A 24568-nucleotide genomic window follows, 5' to 3' on the forward strand; every position below is an offset into this window, starting at 1 on the left:
AAAACAGAAATGATTCAAATAATTCTGGAAAAATTCATGAGCACTCCACATATCCAAAACATCCATCACACAAAAAATCAGAAGCATTAGAGGTTATTTGGCATGGAAATCAAATTGCATAAGTTGGACAACCAAATGTGTGACACAAATTGTCACACCATGCAAGAATAAGCATAAAACAGAATTGCTACATGATAAAAATACCAAACCAAGCCTAAAACATCCATCAATGTGTCTAGAATCAGCATGTAAAATTTCAAGTCCATTGGATTAAAAACAAGCATTTCATGATAGTTTGAAAAAGGCAATGTCACAAATGCACCTATGAGCAATCCACCTAGAGCAAACAGAAATCCAGCCATACACAACTTTCAAACTCATCATCATAAAACACTAGACAAAACAAGGATCATTATGCAAAAAATTGGGGATTAATTGATGCATTTTTCAATTTTATATGATTTTTTGAAGTTGGATAAAAAATGAAATTCAAACATGTGAAGCATATATGGAAAATAGGAGGGAATGCAAAAAAAATGTGAAGCCATTTGAAATAATGTTGGCGCTGGGAATCGAAGTAGGTAACAATTCAAACATGCGCGCGCCAACTACCAAACGACATCTTTTCACAAAAACCCTAGCCAACTTATGAGTCGACGCAAGACCATCGATAGGTCGACGCAAGGTCACAGCCAGAACCTAGAGTCGACGCAAGCCATCGCTACGGTCGAAGCAAACATGAAGATCTTCATCTTCTTCATGAGGAAGAAGATGAACAGTAGCATGAGCTTCATACGTTTTTCCAGAATTTTTCCAGAAATTCAAAGCAAGCATATCAACGTGAAGCATTTTCAATGGTGAGCATAGATCAACAAACATTTAAGCACAAATCATCATAATAAGAGAGAATCGATAGAAAACATTTTGATGCATCAAACTTGAATCACACATATCTTGCTCAATAACGCACCAATCCACATGAAATTTTCATCAGAATCATCAGGAGACTTAGATATACAAGAATATGTACATGAATTTCAAAATTAAGAGGTTCGAAAATTGACCTCTTGAAGAGCAGAATCTTGGAAATGCACGATCCACAACTTGTATTGATCCAAATCTAGTCCAGAATGCTTGTGATGATGTTTGGTGAAGAAAAGAAAGCTTGAACACGTGTAGATCTAGCTTAAACCTCAATTTCCATTTTCAACTTCATGAGCTTGTTTCACTTGGTTCTTGCTCGAATTTCACAATCTAATGCTTGATCTTCACAGAATCAAAGCCAAGGAACAAGAATATGGCAAGAGAAAGCAATGTTATGAAGAGAAAAGTTGAATTATGAATGGAAGAAAATTTTGGAGGGAGAGAGAATTTTGGATCTAGAAAATGTGAATTGTGATTAACCCCCCTTCAATTCTATTTTGATTAGAGTATATATATGCTTTACTAATCACCTTGCTAATCCATGTTTAGTTTGGTTAATGAAAATAAGGTGTTTTTGCAAATTCCAAAAATGCATGGTGCATGGGCTAATTACACGTGAACAGTACCACTCTCTTCATCAAAGTCACTTAAAATGATCTTTTAAACACATTGGCAATGGTAGAAAATCCATACCATGCACCATTTTTAAATTTCTAAATTTCCCTCCAAAATTGACTTGGATATGCAAGTGATCATGTGATAATATTTCATGCAATGTGATGGTTGATTTGGAAACCTCATGACATGAGAAGAACAATGCAAAAAGAACCACCAAATTTGGAGCTTTGGTTCAAAAGATATGACCATTTGAAGTTTCAAGCACACTTTGCCATGATTTGATCATAACTCGTTAACCATTCATTAGAAATTCATGATCTTGGACGTTTTGGAAATGGGAGAGAAAGATCTTCAACTCTCATGTTGGACAAAAATTCATTTGAAGCTTCTTTGATGTTGGAAAGTTGAGTTGAAGTTGGTCCAAAACATGCCATTTTTGGAAACTTGAAATTATAGGTCACTTTCCATTTTGGGAAACTTTTGATCTGGCTTCAAAATCTTCAATGTAACCACTTGACATGATGAATAACCTTCTTTGGGACATGAATGAAGTGTCTCAAACCATTTCTCCATCTCCTAGCCCTCAGTTGACTTGCAGTTGACTTTTATGGGCCTCAAATGACTTGGTCATGCACTGTGGACTTTGAGCCTTCAACAATTGGCCAACTTGCATCAAAATGAACCTTGAGTCATGTAAGCTCTCTAGAACAACCATAGGGTCTTCATCTCATGGAAATGCTTGGTCTCTCTTGCACAGATGGATTCTCCTGATCAATCTTGACTGATGATATGCAATGGACTATGCAATGTGAATGCAATGTTAATGACCTAAAAATAAAATGAATGTACAAATGGGAGGTGCAAATTTGAGGTGCTACAGCTGCCCCTATTCAACCAACTGGGAACCTGAACGGATGAGAGCAACGACTGTCAGACCTTCAAGGTAAACAGGGATTAAATATCAAAGAACCGTAGAAATTTGTACTCTGCGGGGATCAAGAACAGACTGTCCACCAAGGACAACTTCCACTGGGTTTTGATATTTATCACTGGACCAGACAAGATGTTTACCAACGACTCCACTGGGGATTTTGATTTTTATCAATGAAAAGATACAGCCAGACGTCAATAGACGAATGAGAAAAACTGAACGTTTATCAATACCAACGGAGAGTTGACCAGACATCAACGGATGAATGGGAAAGGATACAACTAGACGTCAACAGACGAATAGGAAAAACTCAACGTTTATCGATACCAACGGAGAGGTGACCAGACATCAACGAATGACTGGGAAGACTCGACTAGACGTCAACGGACGAACGGGAGAAGCTCGACGTTTACCAATACCAACGGAGAGGTGACCAGACATCGACGGATGAGTGGAAAAGGAGATACAACCAAGCGTCAACGGACGAATGGGAAAAACTCAACGTTTACCAATACCAACGGAGAGGTGACCAAACATCAACAGATGAATGGTTAGACTCGACCAGACGTCAACGGACGAACGGGAGAAGCTCGACGTTTACCAATACCAACTGAGAGGTGACCAGACATCGACGGATGAATGGAAAAGGAGATACAACCAGACGTCAACGAACGAATGGGAAAAACTCAACGTTTACCAATACCAACGGAGAGGTGACTAGACATCAACGGATGAATGAGAGGACTCGACCAGACGTCAACGGACGAACGGGAAAAGCTCGGCGTTTATCGACACCAACGGAGAGGTGACCAGACATCAATGGATGAATGGAAAAGGATACAACTAGACGTCAACGGACGAATGGGAAAAACTCAACGTTTACCAATACCAACAGAGAGGTGACCAGACATCAACGGATGAATGGGAAGACTCGACCAGACGTTCACAGACGAACGGGAGAAGCTCGACGTTTATCGACACCAACGGAGAGGTGACCAGACATCGACGGATGAATGGAAAAGGAGATACAACCAGACATCAACGGACGAATGGGAAAAACTCAACGTTTACCAATACCAACGGAGAGGTGACCAGACATCAACAGATGAATGGGAAGACTCGACCAGACGTCAACGGACGAACGGGAGAAGCTCGACGTTTATCGACACCAACGGAGAGGTGACCAGACATCGACGAATGAATGGAAAAGGAGATACAACCATACGTCAACGGACGAATAGGAAAAACTCAACGTTTACCAATACCAACGAAGAGGTGACCAGACATCAACAGATGAATGGTAAGACTCGATCAGACGTCAACGGACGAACGGGAGAAGCTCGACGTTTACCAATACCAAGGGAGAGGTGACCAGACATCGACGGATGAATGAAAAAGGAGATACAACCAGGCGTCAACGGACGAATGGGAAAAACTCAACGTTTACCAATACCAACGGAGAGGTGACCAGACATCAATGGATGAATGGGAAGACTCGACCAGAGGTCAACGGACGAACGGGAGAAGCTCGACGTTTATCGACACCAACGGAGAGGTGACCAGACATCGACGGATGAATGGAAAAGGAGATACAACCAGACGTCAACGGACGAATGGGAAAAACTTAACGTTTACCAATACCAACGGAGAGGTGACCAGACATCAACGGATGAATGAGAAGACTCGACCAGACGTTAACGGACGAACGGGAGAAGCTTGACGTTTATCGACACCAACGGAGAGGTGACCAGACATCGACGGATGAATGGAAAAGGAGATACAACCAGACATCAACGGACGAATGGGAAAAACTCAACGTTTATTGACACCAACGGAGAGGTGACCAGACATCAACGGATGAATGGGAAAAGGATACAACCAGACGTCAACGGACGAATGGAAAAACTCGACGTTTATCGACACCAACGGAGAGGTGAACAGACATCAACGGATGAACTGGGAATACGGAAAGAGGATGTTACGAACATCGAAAGATGATGTCTACGGACACCAAAACAAAACCCACACAGGGATCAACACGACACCTACCGGTATCACAAGGATGACATCTACACATGTCAAGGCAAGGCTAAACACTTGTCGGGGATCTCACTGGGGAGTCAAGCTTTTCTTTCACCTGCGGGTGAGGAAATAAACCTCTGGGGAATTATCAATCTTGAATGCTGTCTGTCAAGAGCAACTGTAGCAAACGTGTCGTACAGATGTTGAACAATGATCCGCCTCTGCTGGGTATATGGTCCCATCAGGTTTAACACATGAATGCATATGTTTGAATTTTTCTATGGCGTAATGCTCCATGTTGAATGGAAATGCTACGCGATTTGAGGATGCAATGATTACTACATGCAAGATGCAAATGATGAAAAACTCCTTCTGAGGAGAAAATGATCGCTCCGCTGAGCACACAATTCTGATTGGACTCTCCAAATCTGTGGGGAGACGCACTGCTGGGGGTGCTGATCTGATACTCTGGGGACGGCAAAGGAACCAACTAAATGGGGAGACCCTGGCCGGGGAACACACCAACTTCTCAAACGTGCTGGGGAATAGCATTGCTACTGGAGAAAGGATGAATCCCACCGGGGACAACTCTCACTGAATCCAATCCACTCGGGGACTCCGCTAGGGGAAACAGCCAATGCTCACCTCCACTGGGGATAACTGCCAACCCATGAGCAGGAACTCTACTGGGGACAATTTTCACCGAACCTGATTCGCTTGGGGACTTCGCTGGGGGAAACCATCAAACCTCTGTCGGGAAAACCACCCACTCCAAAATTGCTGGGGAGAATATTCACAACCCTGCTGGGGAAAGGCATTCACGACCATGCTGGGAATTACAGTACTTCATACCCGATTGCTGAGGAATAAACTACTCACTGATACCTCCGCTGGGGATACAACATCCTTTAGACTCAATGGGGACTGACAGTCTTCATACTAGCTGGGGACAGACCAACTCTCAGGCCTGCTGGGGAACTAAAAATCCTTAGACCTGCTGGGGATAGAATAGCCTTTGAACCTGCTGCTGAGGGACACACTATCCACAGACGCCTCTGCCGGGGAAGAATAGTTCTAATAGCTTTCAGACTTGCTTGGGGAAACAGCCCCTTCCAAGCCTGCTGGGGAAACATCCTCAACCCTGCCGAGGAATCCCTGATCTTGACTATGCTGGGGACACAACACTCCCAAATCCACTAGGGAGATACGGCCTATTTGACACAGAACACCCGTCGATTCGCCGAGCACCGGCATTCATCATCCAACCACAGTGTCAACCTCCACTTTTGAGAACTCCCAGACTCCTCCGGTCTCTTCTGATCCATCACCCAGTATTCTCATCTCTCTCTGCTTTGAGACGAATGATCTCCTCAGATTCGGACTAACTCTCTAATCTTCAGACTTTGAAGAGTCTTCTTGATTACCCTCTAGGATCATCGTCCTTCTTTCACTGTCGCTCTATCCCTTGCCCCTGATTGGACTCTTCGGGGATCTTTTGTCAAAGGGCTTCACAACCTGCGAGTGAGTGAAAACAAACCAACAGCACCTGCAAGGAGATCGTTAGATAAAAACGTGCCCCAGGCGTGCCAAAATTTCAACACCTAGGTCACTCAAACTTCCGAATAAGATTTCCAGATTTCAATCTCATAAACATGCATCGGCAGGGATCTCCATGTTTCAAAATGCAAATATTCTTTATCAAACTAAACGGATGTTTTTGCAATCAAAGCGGTAATGAAGACAAAAACAAAATTATTTGACTGACATGCATTTTATTGCCTGAATAGGAAGCAAACCCTGAAAATAGGTGATTGCGCACAAAAGGGAAAATCTATCCTAATGGCAATGTGAAACCGTGATCTCATTGGGTTCCAACTCAGTTACACCCCATATGTCCTCAAGACTTTCCGCACTTTCTGTCCTTTGAATAAGACGCTTCCGATCGATCTCTGTCGGGGATTATCCAAGTCATATCCAAAGCACAAACGACCATGCTAGACGCAGTTGTTCGTTTTTCCCTCTTTTGCCTGGACCGCCCTTTCGGGTTTTCAGTCCACCGGGGTACCCTTTATTGCCCAAGTCGCCCTTGTGGGGTTTTCGACTTGCCGGGTGTACAGATTTTCTCTTTTATCCCTAATTTTTGCCCGAACCTTTTCATTCTTTTTTTTTGGTTCGCCGGGATGCCCTTTTTTGCCTATACTCTTTTATTCTTTTCGTCTAGCGGGTCTCTTTTACGAAGTATCTTTTAACTGCGTCCGCTTTCCCAGGGGATGGAAAATCCTCGTCCTCCGTGGTCGTTGACAACAAAGCTCTGCCAGAGAAAACCTTCTTGACCACGGACGAACATTCATAACCGTATCCACTTGCCCCACGATCGTTGAGGAGGAAGGATCCTTTTCAATACCAATCTCTCATGATACCCACGAGGTCGCGCTCTTCGGTCAACAACACGCTTCATTCACTGGGTACAACTGCCCCATGACAAGTAACTGCCAGCCTCTTTTCCTCAATCAGGCTCAGCGTGCCATACTGAATCCTTATCCACTCAGCCTTTTCCAATTTTACGTCCACCAGGATTCTCCATGACGAAATATGGACCTCAAATAGTAGCACCGATTCCTTCTCATACACCTGCGAGGAAGGCGTTGCCCTAGTAGATGCACGCACCGAGGTTCGATACCCAGGATACAAGCTTCGTACTCAGCCACCATTGTTGGTGCAATCAAATGCTAACCGGGAAACGAAAGGAATGTGGGATCCCATTTGGCGTAACCAAAGCAGCACTAACTCATTCACATTAACCCCATCAGACATCAGAATCCGCTCGGATTCAGGGTCAGGCCCCTCCTCCGGGATTGGTTCCTCACAATCTTTCGATTTGAGCACCTCGAGATGTCCTCATCAGGGAACTCAAACTTCATCAGTTGATAATCCTCAATGGGTCACTGGGCGAGGTAATCGGACAATACACTCCCCTTGATTGCCTTCTGAGAGGTGTACTGTATATCATAAATCACTCAGAATCATATGCCCTCTCGCAGCCCGTCCGGTCAATGCTGACTTCTCAAACGCATACTTGATCGGATCCATCTTGGACATCCACAAAGTGGTACGAACCAGCATATACTGTCCCAGTCGGCGAGCAGCCTATGCCAAAGTACAACAAGTTTTCTCAAGAAGTGAATGTATTGTTTCACAGTCGGTAAACTCTTTGCTAAGGTAAATTGCATGCTCTTTTTGACCAGACTCGTCATGCTGACCCAATACACACCTCATAGACCCCTCGAGGGCTGTCAAGTACAAAATTAACTACCGTCTCTCCATAGGAAGCATCAGAATCAGAGGTTCCTGCAACTTATTCTTTTATCCTTCAATTCCCCTTGGCAATCATTATCCACCTGACCGTTTGATCTCTTTTTTTTCGGTTCAGGCATTTATGGTATTGTTTTTTTTCCTTTTGCTTTTCTTTCTTTTTTCTTTTCCTTCTTTTTCTTTTCCTTTTTTTTTGAGCAGGATCAACCTCGATTCCTCCTATCCGCTCACAATAAGCCTCAGCGCTTACCGGACCGCACTCCATAAGTGCACTGATTCGGATTCAACCTCAGCCTGAGTTGTCTCAACCGGTCAAACAACTTGCCCCAGTCTACCGGATGCCCCTCTTCAATTTGGAACCTTGCTATCATGTCATCAACATAGCATTCGATTCCACGATGAATCATATCATGAAACAAAGTCACCATGGCTCTTTGACACATGGCACCGGCCTTCTGGAGACTGAATGACATCACCTAATAACAAAAAGGTGCCCCATGGTGTGATGAACATTGTTTTCTCCATATCATCTGGCAACAATTCAATTTGATTTTGGCCAAAAAAAGCCATCCAGGAAGGAAAACACCGAGAACTGAGCAGTATTATCTACCAACACATCAATATAGTCATCTTTCAGACTGGCTCTGCTCACATCTTAGTAGTCCACACACATTCTCACCTTCTCATCCTTTTTCGGCACCGGCTTCTGCTTCACTGGAGGACAGTCTTCTCTTAATGGTAGCCTGTGCACCACAACATCGGTATCCAACCCTGGCATATCTTGATACAACCCGGCGAAGATATCAACGTGCTCTTCCAACAGTGCTACCATTCTGCTCTTGACACTTGCCTCTGAAACGGCCCCAACTTTCTCTTCCTTTCTGACCTCGGCGGTACCTGGGATAACAATCTTGAATCGCTCCTCGTGCGGTTGAATCACCTTCTCCTCTTGTTTTAGCGACCTGGCTAATCTTCCAGCAGATCACAATCTTCTTCGCCTTCTTCTTCGGCATGATAGATCGGATTGTCGAAGTCATACAGAGGTGTAACCGAATTGTTATCAACGAGATCAGGAGGATAGTCACTTTTGAGGTCGGAACAAGACAAATCAAAAGGAAAGAAAAATGAAAATAAACATTGCCATTTTTATTATTTTTTCTAAACTGCAAAAAGAAATGAAAGACAGGGAGCACCGCTTTTACTACAAAAACATCCATTTATTAATGATGCAAAATGTTGCAAAATGAAACACATGAGGTGGCCCTTACAATGGACCATTACGTTTCGGGCAAAACGTATGGCTTTCATGCAAACAGAATTGAAAAACAGAAATACTACTCTTCAGGATGAGTGATAGTGATGATCTTTGAGGCCTTCCAATTCCCTGGTACGCACGATCTTATCCACGACTCAAGCTCGCGGTCACGGTCAATCTCTTCACCCACTGCATAGGCATGACTTGGATCCAGCATTCCAGCACTAACGAATATGAACGGTGGACGACGTCCTCTGTTTCGTCTAGACGACTCTTGATCTGGCTGATAGCCAACCCCGAACATATCCGCTTTCACCATAATGTCTATGATCTTTCCCCAGCCTAGGGCTTCTCCGTTCTTCACCACTTCCATGGCCTATTTATAAGAAGAAATGGACAGCTTCTTCTCTTTCTCAGGAAGAATGGCGTTCTCCACCTTGACGGTTTCAAATGCCTGACTCAGTGTTTCAAATTTTTCATCGTCCATTTCTACTCCCATCATCCTCTGAACCATTCCCCTCATCACTACACCCCCGCTTATGGCGACAGTCGCACAACGATTATCAACACTAGGGAAAGCTCCACTCTTCATCAGATGTTTCGGGACCACAGACATTGGAGTTTTTAACTTATCCCCATCAGTCACCTCTATTCCTCTCTTGTCCCTTGACATCACTTTCACCTCTATAGGACCATGCATTGGCACGGGGTTAACATTATCATTCAGTATCTACGCCAAACTGATGGCCTTGGAATCCACCATATCTTGGACGACATGCTTAAAAGCTCTACAACCCTCAATGTTGTGTCTGGGTGCCCCAGAATGGAACTCACACCTGGCGTTCTCATCGTAGTTTGCAGGCCTCCGATGCAGTTCTACAGGAACCAATATCCTTGGCCGAACTAACCCCAGATCCCTCAACCTCTTGAACAGAAGGGTATAAGTCACGGGTGGCTTATCAAACTGACGATCCGTCCCCTTCTTCACTTGGCTCTTAGCTTTCTGTGCTTTCTGTTGAGGTGGCGATTGTTGCTGTTGTACAGGTGGATTACCAACAAGAGTGGTTACAGTGGTAGCATAAGGGTGGTAACGATCCTTACCGCATTCTTTTTTGGCCTGCATACCACCTAATTCAACCTCCTTCTTGAGCTGACCACTGCCAGAGGGCTTCTTTACTACGGACGCTGGAGCCTTTCCCTGAACTTTCTCCGTTATCAGCCATTTCTCAATCCTCTCCAACCTCTCAGCAATTGCCTTCTGCCCTAAGGCAAGCCCTTGCACAACACTTAACAGTTCTCTCATCATCTCTTTCAATTCGAGAATGTCGGCGTTGGGTGGATCCATCAGTCTGAACGGAAGAGCTATGAGCACCAGTTAGATACTGACATCTATAAAACAGCAAACAGGTTAATATGACTCACACATGCAATGTCTATCCGTATGAGGCATTGTCCTTTGATTCTGTCTTCATTGAGACAGATAATAGTTCCACAATAACATTTTGACATCAGGATGTCTCTCAACCGGAATCTTAATCAAAAATGGACCCTGAGTACGGATAGAAATGGGTTAAATGCAGATGAATGCGAAATGGGAATGATGCAAATGCATGCAGGCAGGTCATTGTGCCATCTTCCAAGTCATCTGAAGACCCATTAAATCTCTGAACCAGTCACAGTCCTCTGAGGGACTAAGTCACCATAAATCCAACTTGGGGAGTTCCGAAATAAACGAAAGAGGGGGATATATCACTATCATCACAAGAAATCCACTGAACGGATGACAACCAGATCCTCTGAGAAAGTATCCTCAAATTCAACCCGGGGATCCAAAATAAACGGAACCCGCTGATAGATATCTCAGACAGAATTCCGGCGTGTCAGAAGTAAGTACCCATAAGTTCATCTGAACCATAGTCACCATCTGTACCTGCAAATGATTCAATCCCTCCCCACTCACGGGTGTCATCTAGGCCAGGGTAAGGTCAACAGAAACGCAGGATAAAAAACCCTTTCAAGAATATCATCATGTACACACCAGATGTATGCACCGATAATACCCCATCAGGATCTGAGCTGCTCGTTGTAGCACCTCAAATTTGCACCCTACCTTTTGTACATTCATTTCATATTAGGTCATTAACATAACATGGTCCATTGCATAGCATTGCATAGCCATTTGCCCAAGTGCAAGCCATTCAGAAGAATTAGGTCAAACTGGTCAGGAGATCAGTCAGTCAAGCAAACAAGTGCAATTTCCATTGAGACAAGGCCCTAGGGTTGGTCCAACATGTTCACATGACCTAGGGGTCCTTTTGAAGTGTTTTGGTCAAGGTTTGGATGCTCAGAAGTCATCAGTCAATGTGCAGTCCACCAGAAACCCTAGAAAGTCAACTACGGTCAACTGTGTTCAATTGTGCATTTAATCAGTGATTTGATGGTGGGAATTGGTTTGAGAGGTCTCATTCATGTCCATATAAGCCTCATATAACATGTCAAACATCATCATTGAAGAATTTGAAGTCAGACAAGAAATTTCCAAAAATAGAAAGTTGACCTGTAATTGGAATTTGCCAAAAATGGAAAGTCTTGATCCTCAAAATTACATCATCATACAAGATTCAAATGAATTTTTGCCCAACATGAAAGTTGAAGATCTTGCTCTCACCTTTCCAAAAAGTCCAAGAACACTCATTTCTCATGTATGGTTGGCAAGTTATGATCAAATCATTCTCAAAAATTTTTGAACTTCAAAGTGGCATATCTTCCAAACCATTTGGCCAAATTGGGTGGGGTTTTTTGCTACAAGTCCTATTTGATGTGCTCTATCCAAATCTTTCATCACAATTCACCAAAAACTTACCAATCAAAATGGCCTTTTTCCAAGTGACTTGAATTAATTATGTGAGGTGAAAAAATGACTTTTCAATTTAAACATTTCCAACACTTTGTGCCAATTGGAATTGTTCTGAAATCACATTTAGAGATTGTCCAAAGCCCAAATTCGTGCATATGCATGCACCCCATGCAACTTGTGTTGGTTTTTAGCAAATTGGTAAAAACACTTCAATTAAGCCAATTCCACTTACTACTTCACTAACCTTGCTTAAGGAATGTTAAACAGAGTACATATACCACATTTTCATTCTGAAAAACCCTAGCACACCTTGCCAAACCAGATCAAAAAACTGCATTTTCTCTCAAACTCATTTTTTCTCCATTTTGAACTTTTTCTGAAAACCTTAAGAGAACCCGTGTTTCTGAGTTTTGGTCCATCATCCACCATCATTTTGGAAGCATTTGGAAGCATCATCTCACATCTGTAGAGCCATTGCCAACACTGTTTCATTAAAGCTGCTCACATGGCAGATCTTGATTGGAGCTCTTTCAAAGGTTGCTGAGCTAAGATTCATCATCCATTCACCAGTACAAACCTTCATGAGCATCTGTTTCTACTAATCCAGGCCAAAGAATCACAAATCAACACAGCTCTTCAAATCTGGTAAAAATTCGAATCCCACCTTTGATGAAATTATGATATGATTCATGAAGGTCTTGCCATGCTGAGTTCATTGGTGGTTGTAGTTTGGAAAATGGTTGAATATTTTGAGAGTTACACTGAATTTAAGTTTGGTTGCTAAAAATGTTTTTGCATGATTCACACTGATTAGCTCGAATTGATAAAAAATAGGGCTAGATTATGATTGTACATGTTGAGATGGTTTGAATGATGTGTTTGATTCCCAAATCTGGGAAATTTGTACTTCCTCATGATTGAATGTACACTGTAGCACGAACCCTAATTTCCTAAAACCCAGAAATGTGTTTGGTCTGCTGGAACCCGCATTTGCATGCTTTTACACTGTTTTATTGCCATGACCAATCAGAATGCAGCTTTCCCTTAAGTGAAACGCTGCGTTTCACTTAAGGGACCGGGTTATTACCATTATGCCACTGGCCATTTAATTATTTTAATTAATCATTTTATTTCTTCATTTTATTTCATTTTGATCACCAAACTTACAAAAATCATAAGTCAATCAATTTTGATCCAAATTAGATGAGATTTTTTGCAAAATGTTTCTCTTGATCTCTAGTTTTTTATGATTTTTTTTCCAGATTTTTTGCATGTGTGGATTAAAAAATGTGCTAGGGTTTGTCATATGTGTCCATTTTATGTATGTCCCACCAAATTGATTGTGAAATGATGATGCCTTATCCAATGCTTCCCAAATTTTTTGTGCTTAAACTAGACATGTTTATGGTGATTTTGGTGTAGAGTTTGTGAATTTATCATTTCTGGTTTGTGAGTTATGATTTTTTGAATAGGGGTGTGACAATTTGTGTCACACCATTGATGTCCAACTTCATGATTTTGATTACCATGCTTCTTGAACTCAAATTGGTTTGAATTTTTGTATGAACATGCTTATGGATGTTGAGAATGTGTATGAATTTTTCTGGAATTTTGGAGTGCATGTTCTATTTGATTGATAATTTCTCCGCTGTTTGTCCAAAATGTTGACTTTTGTGACACATGGTGCCATATGATTTGTGAAATTCTCATACATTATTGGATGGACATGAAATTTGACATGGGATTAGTAGACATCTTAAGGTTTATCATGGTTTTAGTCCCATTCATTTCTCATATGTTGTCACTGATATATGATTTATTGAAGTTGGTGCATGTTTGGTTGACTTATTTGAGCATGTTTGAACTTGCCTTGCCTTTCTGATTTTCATTGACCTACTTCCCTGTATCCAAATGAGCTGAAATTTGGTATGCTTATCATGTTATGGATGATGTTTGATCATGAATTATTTGAGATTTGTTTGAAATGTTTATGATTGGTTTTGAGTTGAATCATTCTGTTGACTTCTTTGAGCTTCTATATGCCATGTTTTGACCCAAGTTGCTTATGAAATGATGATGATGATTGATATGAACATGAAACCAATTAAGTTTGTTTCTTGATTGTTTGAACTTCATTTTGGACACTTGTCACTTGCTATTTTGACTTTCTTATCTCTTTTTGACCCTAGGCTTGTCCTAGTGGTCATGTTGCTCATGTTTAAGTTTGTTGTTTCAGGTTAAGCAACAAATACCCAAAGAGATCAATACAAATTGATTGAGCTTGATTGATTATCATGACTAACTTGTTTGTTTTGTAGGTTGCTTGGCTCACATGCTTTGAGCCTTGTACATTGCACATTTAACTGATTATGTTGACTGTTGATTTCTATCTCATTTTGATTTAACTTTGAATTAAATACTGATGTTGTCTGACTGGTTTCAGGTACCTTTAGTTGCTTATAGTTCTTTAAGAACTTTGCTTTGCTTTGCTTAATAGCAATTTGCATTGAGGTATAACTTCTTATCTTCATGTAGTCTGGAAGACCTGGCCCGTTACTTGGCCAGGCAACTGTCTGAAGTCCTCCTTAAGAGGCAATGTTTGTGACTGTTTACATTTGTCCTTGTATATATTCAAAGACCTCCTAAGTGAAGAGGCAATTGGCAGAACCCAAGGGATATGCAATCTATCCCCTGCTATTCTGTGTGTCATCTGCTTTGCTCACACCACTGTGTTGATGCATTGCAGATACAAACCCAAGATCTTGTACAATTGTACAGTTGAGTCAGTATCAAATGTGTAGAAGGGTTCCCCCTTTCTGAACCCACACATTCTTGTCTTAAGCTCTCCCAGGCCAGGGATAAGAGCTGTGAAGTCTCATCTTCACTCACCTTTCATCTGCTTCACGTTAGCCCCTCAATGGCAAGGTTAAGAGCTAACACTACCCAGTTCCAGTGGTTTGTTTGTTGAGGTTGATATGACCCCTCGACTAAAACCTAACCTTGATTGAGCCCATTGTTTGCATATAGTGTGTGCTACTTGTGCTTGTGTGTTTGTTTGACTTGCTTCCTGTGCAAGTTAGGTTTAGTTTAGCTTGCTTCCTGTGCAAGTTAGGTTAGGTGTGGCTTGCTTCCTGTGCAAGTCATGTTTAGGATAGGCTTGCTTCCTGTGCAAGTTAGCTAGAAACCTTAACTTAGGGATGATTTGCATGATAACATCTAGGCTCGAGTCGTAGTCTCCCTAGTTGTGTCTCCCTCTGTTATCTGGTTAGGCTAGTCCTGTGTCCCTCCGTAGGGGAACTACGTCGCCCTGATCCTCATACCAGATGAGGTACGTAGGCAGGAGATGAGCTGATCTCTCCGGGCGCCCTTTTTCTTTTTCAACCTTTGTGTCTTAACCCCCCTTTGTGTGTGTTTGGTTCGGATGCTGATGTAAGTCCAGTGATTGGCATTCGGGCTCCATGTTTGCCTTCTTGTGTGTGTTTTGGTTCGGATGCTGATGTAAGTCCAGTGATTGGCATTCAGGCTCCATGTTTGCCTTTTGCCTGTGTTTGTTTGTGTGCGTGTCAGCTGAGCTACAAATGCTCTGATTCTCCTTCGTCCAAAGGAGATACGTATGCATAGGATGCGACATCCTAGCGAGCATGTGTCGTTTCCCCAGTCCGAACTACTTCGACTCTGATGTCTATGCCTGATAGACTAAGTAGGCCCAGGATGCGGTATCCTGCCGAGTCAGTTTCAGTCTTGTTTGTTTCTTGTGTCTCTTTCAGCCGATGTGTGTGTGTGTGTGTGAGCAGTGTTTTAGCAACCATTTATCCTTCCTTTTGTGCGTGGATCCCGTCGAGTACGACGGATGCGTAGGGGTGCTAATACCTTCCCTTCGCATAATCGACTCCCGATCCCATTCTCTTTGGTCGCGAGACCATGTTCTTTCCAGGTTTACTCTGAGCGTTTCCTTTCCCTCTTTTGGGATAAATAACGCACGGTGGCGGCTCTGTTGTTCTTGTTTTCCCGCCGGTTTTTCGCGTAATGCGACAGCTGGCGACTCTGCTGGGGATATGAGAAGTTGACCTGTGCTGGTCCATCTTCCCTAAGCGAGTCTCTCCTAGCGCTCTCTAGTTTAGGGTTTTGGTTGCTCTGTGCTGTGTTTATTTATTGCATTCATTTCATTTATTGTTTGCATTTAAATTTGCACCTATGTTTGCATTCATTCACATTCATTATTCATCTGGCTGGTTGTCTGTTTCTTTTTGTTGGGGTGGGAGTCACTTGAGGTAAAAGGTCCAATACCCAGACCATGAGTGAAATCTAGGATAATTAGGAATAGAGTGATTCATGGGAAGCAGGTGGTATTGCGCCACTTAGCGGAACATTGATATCACGAGCAGTTCAGACCCTGGTGGGATATTGTCGTTGCATACTTCAGGTTTGTATATGATGATATCCTGCGAAAGGTTATTTATGCTGTGTTTCTCTCGACCTTACCCTGGCCTAGACGACACCCGTGAGTGGGGAAGGGTTTGATCAGTATTACAGGTACCGTTGGTGACTTGTGGTTCTGTTGGTGACTTTGGGTTCAGACGACAGTGTCTCAGTTGACCTTGGGTTTTCAAGTTGGATTTGGGTTCTGAGTTTAGACCGAAGCTTCGACCTTGTGTTCAGAGATGCACCGCCAGCGAGTCCTGTCTGCATCATGTGCATCATAGCATATTTATTTTCAAAAGATACGCAAAAAAAAAAGAAAAAAAAAATTAAAAAAAAAGAAAAGAAAAGAAAAAAAAAAGAAAAAAAGAAAACAACTAATCTTTGCATGCATATCACTTCCCAGGTACATTCCAGAGCTTGGTTCACTGATAGAGATGGCAACAGTCCCAGAGCCGAAGCGGAAGACCTGTTCCTACAGCTTTCATCGTGAGCCGTTGACTTCATTGATAGAGTTGGGTAGCCTTGTGACTAGTGATCAGCTGAAGGGTTTTGTTGGGCAGTATGGAGATGTTCTGACGCTGTTGAAGATGGTAGTCGATCCGGTGCCGCTGTAGACACTTCTTCAGTTCTATGACCCGGAGCTTAGATGTTTCACCTTTCAAGACTATCAGTTGGCGCCTACTCTCGAGGAGTATTCTATTCTGATGAGCATCCCGATTCAGCATCAGGTTCCTTTCTTGGACGTACCAAAGGAGGTTGACTTTAGAGTTGTTGCCAGAGCTCTCCGGTTGAGTGTCAAGGAAGTTTGTGATAATTGGAAGCCCAGTGGGGGAGTTGTGGGTCTGCCATTGAAGTTTCTGTTGAGGGTTGCTAGAGATGAAGCGGAGAAGGGGAATTGGGAAGCTTTTCACGCCCAACTTGCCGTTATGATCTATGGGATCGTACTATTCCCAAGCATGCCCAATTTCATTGACCATGCTGCCATCAGTATCTTTATTGGAGGGAATCCAGTCCCCACTCTGTTAGCTGACACTTACTATGCTATTCACAGTAGGCATGGTAAGGGTGGAGCTATCAGATGTTGTCTACCTCTCCTGCTCAGATGGTTCATGTCCCTTCTGCCAGCCAGTGGACCCTTTATGGACGCTCAGAGCACTCATAAATGGACTCAGAGGGTCATGTCGCTTACCTCCTATGACATCAGATGGCAGTCATATCGGATGGATGTGAAAAATGTTATTATGAGCTGTGGAGAATTCCGGAATGTGCCACTCGTGGGGACCAAAGGTTGCATAAATTATAATCCAGTTCTTTCTCTTCGTCAGTTAGGGTTTGTAATGAAGGGAAGACCACTTGAAGCTGAAGTAGCTGAAAGTGTGTACTTTGAGAAGCAGAGTGACCCGACTAGATTGGAGCAGATAGGAAGAGCTTGGAGGTCTGTTGGAGTGAAGGATGGATCTGTCTTAGGGAAGAAGTTTGCCATTGCTATGCCTGATTACACTGATTGGGTAAAGAAGAGAGTGGAAACTTTGTTGCTACCCTACGATAGGATGGAGCCGTTGCAGGAGCAACCACCTTTGGTCCTTGCTGAGAGTGTGCCTGTTGAGCACTATAAGCAAGCCTTGATGGAGAATCGCCGGTTGAGGGAGAAGGAGCAGGATACCCAGATGGAGTTGTACAAAGCCAAAGCTGATAGGTTGCACTTGGCCCATCAACTCAGGGAAGTGCAAGGAGAGGATGCTAGCAGAGCAAGAAGCAAGAAGAGATCCTACGAAGAGATGGAATCCATGTTGGATGCAGAGCACCGGGAGTGTTTGAGGCTGCAGAGAGCTGAAGCCAGTTATCAGAAGAAGATCAGAGACCTAGAGAAGAAACTCAGAGACAAAGACGTCCAGTTGAAGAAAGAAGTGGATTTGAGACAGGCATCAGAGGACTATCTTGGAGGAGAAGTCATGGAGCTTAGAAGACAATTGAAGGAGAAGATCACCCCTCTACCAGATTGTTCAGAATGCACACTATTGATAGACCAGTGCCAGTACCTGAAGACCCTCATTCCAGAAGATCGTTTGTCTTAGCTTGTACCTTTGATGTTTATGTTGAGAATCACCTCCAGGCTTGTTGGATGGGATTCATTTCTTTGTACTCTGTTTATTCGATTTTTTGTTGACTTGGTTGTATGATCTTTTTGTTCTTATTTATAGATAAGGTTGTTGGTATTTCCCTGTTGTTTTCATTTACTTTGTATTGTGTTCCTTTGCTGCTGCAGGTTGCCATCTTTTGAAGATGGATCAGGCTCTTTGAATGCCTGAGAAATGAGCATATCATGTGCATCATACGCATCATTAACATCATACTCATCTCATTTGCATAACAGGTGTTCTTGTGCCGACTTCTCACTTTGGTTCCTGTGTCCAGACAGGATAGCTGATCAGAGACCGCACCGCTACTCAACAAGCCTCAACCATCGAAGGAGCATGGATCAAGTACAAGCTGAGTTAGCTGAGATGAGGGCTAGCATGGCCCAGTTCATACATATGATGCAAGGGGTTGCACAAGGACAAGAAGAACTCCGAGCTCTAGTTCAGAGACAAGAAGCTGCACTTCCACCAGTCAATCCACCTCTGCCTGAAGGAGGCCCGATCAATGACAATCCTACTACTGCTGTTCCCGTCAACAACTTTGCTGTAGGGGATGAGTTGAGGGGTATTCGAATCAACGGTCAACCGATTGCTCCAGATGCTGCTAATGCCAGAGTAGTCCGTGCTCCGGCCCGTAATCAAGTTCCGATTGTTGACAGACAAGAGGATATGTTTACTCTGCTCAGTGAAGACGAAGATATCTTGGGAAGGGTTGATGAAAGAGACCGCAAAGTTGAGGCCCTTGCTGAGAAGATCCGGGCTATGGAATGTCAAAACTCTCTCGGTTTTGATGTAACTAATATGGGATTAGTGGAAGGTCTGAGAATTCCCCACAAATTCAAGGCACCCACCTTCGACAAATACAACGGCACTTCTTGCCCTCGCACCCATGTGCAGGCATACTATCGAAAGATCTCGGCGTATACTGACGACGAGAAGATGTGGATGTACTTTTTCCAAGACAGCCTATCTGGGGCGTCTTTGGACTGGTACATGGAGTTGAAAATAGATTCGATCAGATGTTGGAGGGATTTGGGTGAAGCATTCCTCAGACAGTATAAACATAACATGGATATGGCGCCGACCCGGACTCAGCTGCAGAGTCTGTGTCAGAAAAACAACGAGAGCTTTAAAGAGTACGCCCAGAGATGGCGCGAGCTTGCTGCGAGAGTTCAACCCCCTATGCTGGAAAGGGAGTTGACAGATATGTTCATCGGCACTCTTCAAGGTGTGTTCATGGACCGGATGGGAAGCTGCCCATTCGGTAGTTTTTCTGATGTCGTCATCTGTGGCGAGAGAACAGAAAGTTTAATCAAGGCTGGCAGAATTCATGATGTGGGTTCTTCTTCGTCATTGAAGAAACCCTTCTCTGGGGCACCTCGCCGTAGAGAAGGTGAAACCAATGCTGTACAACACCGAGGGAATGTGTACAGAGGAAGTGTGAACAGAGATCAGTATCGCCCAGTAGCTGCAGTGACCATTCCTGCACCACAACCTCGTCAACAACAACAAAGGGTTCAACAACCGCAACAACAACAACAGCAACAACGTCCGTATCAGCCCAGACAAAGAGTGGCTGATCGACGTTTTGATCCACTGCCAATGTCGTACGCTGAACTATTGCCCGAACCACTCAGGTTGGGGTTTGTCGAGTTGCGTACAATGGCTCCACCAACAGTGTTGCCTCCTGGATACGACGCCAACGTCCGCTGTGACTTTCATTCTGGGGCACCAGGGCACCATACCGAGAAATGCCAGGCTTTCCAGCACAAAGTTCAAGACTTGATCGATGCCAAGGCGATCAACTTTGCTCTGGTACCTAATGTAGTGAACAATCCTATGCCTCAGCATGGAGGGCATAGGGTGAACAATATTGAAGGGGGAGAAGCTGAAGACCTAGTTGATAATGTTGATGATGTTCAAACTTCTCTACTCGTTGTGAAGGGCCGTATGCTGAAGGGGGGTGTCTACCCGGGCTGTAATGAGGGCTGTTTGGGCTGTGTTGAAGCTGTTAATGGGTGTAACCAGTTGAGGGCTGGTATTTAGAAGCTGATCGATGAAGGTTGTGTTCAGTTCAGTCGGGCTGTCAAAGATAATGGGTCGGTGTCAACTGTCACCATCTACTTTAAACCGTCTGAAGGACGAGGACAAGGGGTTGTAAGTGCACCTGCAGCAAGTGGTACCCCAGCTACCATTTCCTCTCCGGTGACCATCAGTGCTCCAACTACTATCGTTGCGTCTGGCAGAAGACCAGTTGAGAATAGTAGGGATGTCCCTTGGAGGTATGATAATGCCTATCGCAGCAATCGAAGGGCTGATAATCAGATGAGGCCAGTAAGTCAAGCGCCTGTGACCATCAGTGCACCGGTTAAAACTCCTGTGGTTGTGAGTCCTGTGGTGGACAACGTTGGTGGACCAGGAGGTTTTACTCGGAGTGGACGACTGTTTGCTCCTCAGCCGTTGAGAGATGCCAATGCTGAGGCATCTGCTAGGGCGAAGGGCAAACAAGTTGTTGTTGACGAGGAACCGGCTCAGAAGGAGATTGAGGGTTCATTTGAAAAGGACGTAGAAGAATTTATGAAGATCATAAAGAAGAGTGACTACAAGATTGTAGATCAGCTCAACCAGACTCCGTCCAAAATTTCAATTCTCTCTTTGCTGCTGTGCTCTGAGGCACATCGTGATGCCTTGCTGAAGATGTTGAACATGGCATACGTACCGCAAGAGATTTCCGTCAACCAACTAGAGGGGGTGTTGGCCAACGTGAGCACCAGACATGGTGTAGGTTTCACTGACCTAGACTTAACGCCTGAGGGTCGAAATCATAACAAAGCCTTACATATCACTATGGAATGTAAGGGAGCAGTGCTGTCTCACGTCTTGGTAGACACCGGGTCGTCGTTGAATGTCTTGCCCAAGCAGATTCTGAAGAAGATTGCTGTTGAAGGAGTTGTGCTCACTCCTAGTGACCTTATTATGCGCGCTTTTGATGGATCCAAACGTTCTGTGTTTGGTGAAATTACCTTGCCAGTGAAGATAGGTCCCGAGGTTTTCGACATCATATTCTATGTTATGGACATTCAACCCGCCTACAGCTGTCTGTTGGGGCGTCCGTGGATTCACGCAGCAGGAGCAGTCTCGTCGACTCTCCACCAAAAGCTTAAGTATGTCTGGAACGGTCAGATTGTGACCGTGTGTGGCGAAGAAGAGATTCTGGTGAGTCACCTATCCTCGTTCAAGTATGTCGAGGTAGATGGCGAGATCCACGAAACGTTATGCCAGGCATTTGAGACCGTGGCTCTGGAGAAGGTAGCCTATGCTGATCAGAGGAAGCCGGGTGCTTCGATTGCTTCGTACAAGCAAGCCAAGGAGGTTGTGGATTCTGGAAAAGCTGAGGGCTGGGGCAAGATGTTAGACTTGCCTGCCAAGGAAGACAAGTTTGGTATTGGTTATGAGCCTCTCCAAGCAGAGCAGAGTGTGGGTCCAAGTACCTTTACCAGCGTCGGGCTGATGAATCATGGCGACATCTTTGCAACCTGTGGTGAAGACTGTGACAGTGATTGCGATTTGGACATCTGGATTCGCCCATGTGCACTAGGGGAGTCTATCAACAACTGGACGGCTGAAGAAGTGGTTCAAGTTACTCTTCAGACAGAGTAATTTTCCTTTGTTTTTTTCATTTTGCATGAAAACCCTACGTTCTGCCCAAGGCGTAGTGGTTCATTGTAGGGCCTCATCATGTTTTAATGATTATCATAAATAAAGGACGTTTTGCAATCAAATTTTGTGATCTTTGTCTTTCTATTTTTGTTTTTTCATTTTTCAAATCAATAAAAAATGGCAATGTTTTTGTTTTTTTTGTGACTTTTTTCGAACTCTTTTTCTAAAATAAGGCATTAACATGCAGAAGTAATCTCATGGAATCCACTGTGAACAATTCTGTTATGGCTCAGTATGATTTTGATAATCCCATCTACCAAGCTGAAGAGGAGAGTGAGGAAGACTGTGAACTCCCCGCAGAGTTGGTCAGACTACTGAAGCAAGAGGAAAGGGTCATCCAACCTCATCAGGAGGAGTTGGAGATTGTTAATCTGGGTACTGAGGACGCTAGAAGAGAGATCAAGATTGGGGCTGCTTTAGAGGACTCTGTCAAGAGGAGGCTGATTGAGATGCTAAGAGAATATGTGGAAATATTCGCCTGGTCATATCAAGATATGCCTGGGTTGGATACAGACATTGTGGTGCATCGTTTACCTCTTAGAGAAGAGTGTCCTTCGGTCAAGCAGAAGCTTCGCAGAACAAGTCCTGATATGGCTGTCAAGATCAAGGAAGAGGTTCAGAAGCAATGGGATGCAGGTTTTCTGGCTGTTACCAGTTATCCACCGTGGGTAGCCAACATTGTTCCTGTGCCGAAGAAGGATGGCAAAGTCAGAATGTGTGTCGACTACCGGGATTTGAACAGAGCGAGTCCGAAAGATGATTTCCCATTACCTCACATTGATGTATTGGTTGATAATACGACTCAATCCTCGGTATTCTCTTTCATGGACGGTTTCTCAGGTTATAATCAGATCAAGATGGCGCCAGAGGACATGGAAAAGACAACATTCATTACACCTTGGGGCACGTTCTGCTACAAAGTGATGCCATTTGGGCTGAAGAATGCCGGTGCTACCTATCAGAGGGCAATGACGACTCTCTTTCATGACATGATGCACAAAGAGATCGAAGTGTACGTGGATGATATGATTGCGAAGTCGCAGACAGAAGAGGAGCACCTGGTTAATTTGCAGAAGTTGTTTGACAGATTGGTCAAGTTCAAGTTGAGGCTGAATCCGAACAAGTGTACGTTTGGGGTGAGATCAGGGAAGCTTTTAGGCTTCATTGTCAGTGAAAAAGGGATTGAGGTTGACCCAGCAAAAGTCAAAGCTATTCAAGAGATGCCTGAACCAAAAACAGAGAAGCAAGTCCGTGGGTTTTTAGGGAGGTTGAATTACATTGCAAGGTTCATATCTCACCTAACTGCCACGTGTGAACCAATTTTCAAATTGCTTAGAAAGAATCAGGCGATCAAGTGGAACGATGACTGTCAGAAAGCTTTTGACAAGATAAAAGAGTATTTACAGAAACCTCCAATCCTGATTCCTCCAGTTCCAGGGAGACCATTGATAATGTACCTATCAGTTACCGAGAACTCTATGGGGTGTGTATTGGGGCAGCATGACGAGTCTGGTCGAAAAGAGCATGTCATATACTACCTTAGCAAAAAGTTTACCGACTGTGAAACAAGATATTCACTGCTCGAGAAAACTTGCTGTGCTTTGGCCTGGGCTGCTCGCCGACTAAGGCAGTATATGTTGAACCATACTACCTTGTTGATTTCTAAAATGGATCCAATAAAGTACATCTTTGAGAAGCCGGCTCTCACCGGGCGCGTTGCTCGTTGGCAAATGATTTTAACAGAATATGACATTCAGTACACGTCGCAGAAGGCCATCAAAGGTAGTATTCTGTCAGACTACCTTGCCGAGCAACCAATTGATGATTATCAGCCTATGATGTTTGAATTCCCTGATGAAGACATCATGTATCTGAAGATGAAAGATTGTGAAGAGCCACTTGTCGAGGAATGGTCGGATCCGGATGACAAGTGGACACTGATGTTTGATGGGGCTGTGAATATGAACGGTAATGGTGTTGGGGCAGTGCTCATTAATCCTAAAGGTGCTCATATACCTTTTTCTGCCAGATTGACTTTTGACGTCACCAACAATGAAGCTGGGTATGAGGCTTGTATCATGGGGATAGAAGAAGCCATTGATCTGAGGATCAAAACTCTTGACATATTTGGAGATTCCGCTCTAGTGATCAATCAGGTCAATGGAGATTGGAATACGAATCAACCACATTTGATTTCGTATAGAGATTACACCAGAAGAATACTGACGTTCTTCAAGAAGGTGAAGTTGTATCATGTCCCCAGGGACGAGAATCAGATGGCTGATGCTTTGGCTACTTTGTCGTCCATGATAAAATTTCATTGGTGGAATCATGTGCCACATGTTGCGGTAAATCGACTCGAGAGGCCT

The sequence above is a fragment of the Lathyrus oleraceus genome, chromosome 2 (genome assembly GCF_024323335.1).
Source record: "Lathyrus oleraceus cultivar Zhongwan6 chromosome 2, CAAS_Psat_ZW6_1.0, whole genome shotgun sequence".
Classification (NCBI taxonomy): Eukaryota; Viridiplantae; Streptophyta; class Magnoliopsida; order Fabales; family Fabaceae; genus Lathyrus; species Lathyrus oleraceus.